The following is a 3,454-nucleotide window of genomic DNA, read 5'->3' as shown; positions in this document are numbered from 1 at the left end:
ATATATATAAGATTTCTTTTTTAAAAGATAGACGAAGATCTGTAGAAAAATAAGAAAAGTCTTACTTCGCAGAGGTTTCTATCCAGCTGAGTCTGAAAGGTTCGGTTAAGCCTTGTGATCACCGCGTTTGAAGATACGTTGTTTTTCAGCATGTGTTCGGTTCCTTCCACAAAGCACGCCAATTCATGGCCAGGCTGTTGAAGAAGGCATTACAAAAAGCTAGAATGCATTTTGTGTTTATCTACAGAAAGAGGAAATGCCTATTCCTAAACATGGTGTGTCACAACTAAATGCAACATATTTTGCATTCTTATGAAAACTGGTACAAGAACTTTGGGGGGGGTTGTAAAACACCAAAACCTCATGGATGCGACAAGAAACATCTCTCGGAAAACCTCAAATCATAAAAGTAACCTCTCTGAAGCATAGTTTCAGCTATTGCTGGGTTTCACCATATCTGAGCGGGCTTACAAAAGATGAAATAGAGTTGGATACACCTAAAGCCAAGCACCTGAGGCCTGACATCCCTGGCCCAGCTTCACTCAGTATTGAGGCACTAAATCATTAAATGAGGTCTCATGGAGACTTGCAAAACAAGAGCCTGTATCTTTTGATTTGTGAGTCAAGCCCACAGAGGACTTTTGCCTGACTCTGGGCTTGGTTCTGATTGCCCTGATAATGGGAGGACTTCTGCTTCTTTCCCCATCACTATTCATCAAGTTCAGTTTTGCTACTACTAGTGCATCGACATATTCCTCGTAACCGAAAGCAAAAGTTACATAAGGAGCAAAGTAAACAAATGTAACAAGCTCAGTTAATATCAAACTTCTATAACACCTACAATAGTTTTTAAAAAATAGACTTACCTCAGCAATGGGAAGACATGAACATGACTGAAAATGAAAAGAGTGAGCGTTAAAATCCAGCATTACGCACATTCAAGACACAGGTTCATTTTGTTTAATTTCATGATATTCTCAAAAGAGAGGTACTCACACTGACAGCAGTCTCCTTACATGGGCAACTTTCAGAACTTTCATCCTGGAAGAATAACAAGTGAGAAATCAGTATTTATTAGCATCTCCTTTACAAGCATGCGTTTTTACAGAATTAACAGCCACTTACAAGCAGGCGTTTTGTGTACCGGATAATGTCACGGACATTGCAATTCTGTGCTTGCACAGAGAGCAGCAAACAAGAGAAGAGTATGTATGACAGCATGCTGGCATTCGTGTGCAACTCAGTCTGATGGGTGACAGAAGAATAGGAGGACACTCCTTTTAATTGAGTCTTCACAAAATTCCCATTCTAATATGGAAAAACCCAATTATAAAACTGATACCAAATGCCCACTATTTTTTCCCACTAGCTTGGACAGCATTTTAGCAAAATCAGACGTGGAATTGAGTCACCTACTGCAGTGACTTTTCTTTCGTACTCTGGAAATTCACAAATGCTCCTCAGAAGTGATTAGTTTGAACATCACAATATCACACCCCAACAGGAAACAATAGTTAAAAAGCTACGAAAGCTTTTTTTTTTTTCAGATGTAGGTTTTGTCTCCTGTGCTTTGTGAATTATAGTCCGATGAAAGCGAAGAGACAATAACGTTCAGCATTGCCAAAGTTCCTGAGAAAACAAACTGAGAGGCTGCAAGCTGCCTTCCCCCTGGATTCCAAGCAGGACCTTTCTCAGAGAAGGTTGGTGATGCTGCAGGGTTCTGTTGAGCAGACAAACGGACGGACGGAGCTGTGGAGTGGTGCCTGGAGAAGGCGTCAGGCTGAACTACAGCCACTGGGTCTGGAGAGCGATCCCATCACCCTTGACTGTGATCCCACCTCTGCCGAGCATTCGTGCACCGCTGTGCGGATTCGGATCGGGTCCTCAGGGTGCAAACGCTGACCGCAATGTTGCATCCCACCCGTTTCCTTTTGAGCAGAACGGAGTGGTTGCAAAACCAGTCCTAGTTATCCAAAAGGAAATTCTCCAAATCTGGTTGAGTATCTGCTAGAGCTTTCTCTAGCCACAGACGTTCTCTTTTTTCAAGTTGCACACCTTGGCCAGAGCAGGTCGCAGCCCTTCAAATTTCTTTCAGATTCCCAGTGTTGACTTTTAAGCTTCCTTCCCGTTACGCCTCTAAATCACGTTATGCCTCAAAGATCTCCAAAAGCTTGAGCCTTCTGCTGGTCAGTCTGGCTGAAGGATAAGCATGATCCCTCTGGAAACCATCCTGGAAAGAGAAAACATTGGGTTGCAGTTTGCTGTTTTTCCTCTGGCATTTGCCTACGAGCACAGGGATTCATCTGACCGAGCACGGCTCCATTGCCTGCCCACCTGCCAAGGAGAGCGTTGGAGGACCTGCTCCTGCCTCGCTGCCTGCACACCAAGCACCAGCTCCCCGCTGGGAGGGATGCCTCCTGCCTTTTCTTTGAAACCAGTCCTTAGATAATTTAGTGTGGGAACTTCACATCCATTAGGCAGCTACAGCTTTGACGCAAGCCCCAGGGAACACCTAGAAAAAAGCCAGAGATCCTCCCTTGGCAAGTTAAAGCTGGCAGCAGGCTACGTTAGAATCAACAGATGCACAGAAGTGTATCGCGGGGAGGGATGGTGTTCATGAGCCAGGCAGTGACATCTTTCAAGGCCCTGGGCTGGTAGGGAAGGGCTAAAAGCATTGATTTATGATCCACAGTATGTGAATCCCCAAAAAGCAGTGAAGAGACTTCTGAGACAGGTGGGTCTCTCTTGAGGAAACAGCTTTTTGCTCAGGTGAAGCAATGAGTGTGCTGCTCTCCATTTCCTCAGCCAGTAAAGCCCAAGGGCAAGCTAATAAAGCAATTAGTTCAAAATGTAAGTCCCTGAAGGAGATAAATTCTGTGTAACTTTTGTAGGACACTTGATTTCTCAGATAGTTGAAAAAACTATTTCACATGGTTCGAAAGGAAAGAATTCACAAGCATCTTCGATTTAGCCAGGGTTGTGCAAGGAATATGGTAACAAGTCACAGGGAGAGAGGGGCAAGAGGCTCATTGTGACAGCCAGGAGTTTCTACTGCTTCTTGTTTTTAAGGACAATATGTTCATTAGAAATCCCATTTTGCCCCGTAACTGCTATGCTCTGTCTTTGCAAGGATTTCACAAAATCCGATATACTCAGCAGCGTCTCTAGGGCCTCTTCTCCTAGGAAATGATGTCTCAAGGGAGCTGCCATGCTCTGTAAGTGAAAGCGGTTGGTGGCATAAATTGCATGCAAGATACAGAATTAGGACCTTTTCACACATGAGAGGTAATTACCTTCACTGGACAGTGAGCAGATCAGACAACTTCTTCCCAGGCCTATAGCCCCAAAATGACAAGATCTGTAGTTTTGTTACTAGTTGAAAATCGGAACGGCAGAGCCCCGAGCCTGCAGTTCCTCCTCACAGGCTCTGTCTGCCAGCAGTGCCAGCGCTATC

The 3,454-nt window shown here is 44.4% G+C and overlaps 1 long non-coding RNA gene across 1 annotated transcript; it reads right to left on the bottom strand.

Moving 5' to 3' along the window:
• Positions 1-65: 65 nt before the first annotated feature.
• Positions 66-1,535, bottom strand: LOC104268996 (the record flags this gene model as incomplete). The annotated part of the gene is made up of 4 exons (XR_717878.1): positions 1,126-1,535; positions 997-1,041; positions 867-893; positions 66-194 (listed from the first exon to the last, which is right to left on the bottom strand). It is a non-coding gene; the product is annotated as an uncharacterized LOC104268996 (long non-coding RNA).
• Positions 1,536-3,454: the final 1,919 nt, after the last annotated feature.

The sequence above is a fragment of the Apaloderma vittatum genome, unplaced genomic scaffold, assembly GCF_000703405.1.
Source record: "Apaloderma vittatum isolate BGI_N311 unplaced genomic scaffold, ASM70340v1 scaffold21051, whole genome shotgun sequence".
NCBI classification, from domain to species: Eukaryota; Metazoa; Chordata; class Aves; order Trogoniformes; family Trogonidae; genus Apaloderma; species Apaloderma vittatum.
This window is presented reverse-complemented; position numbering and strand designations above follow the sequence as displayed.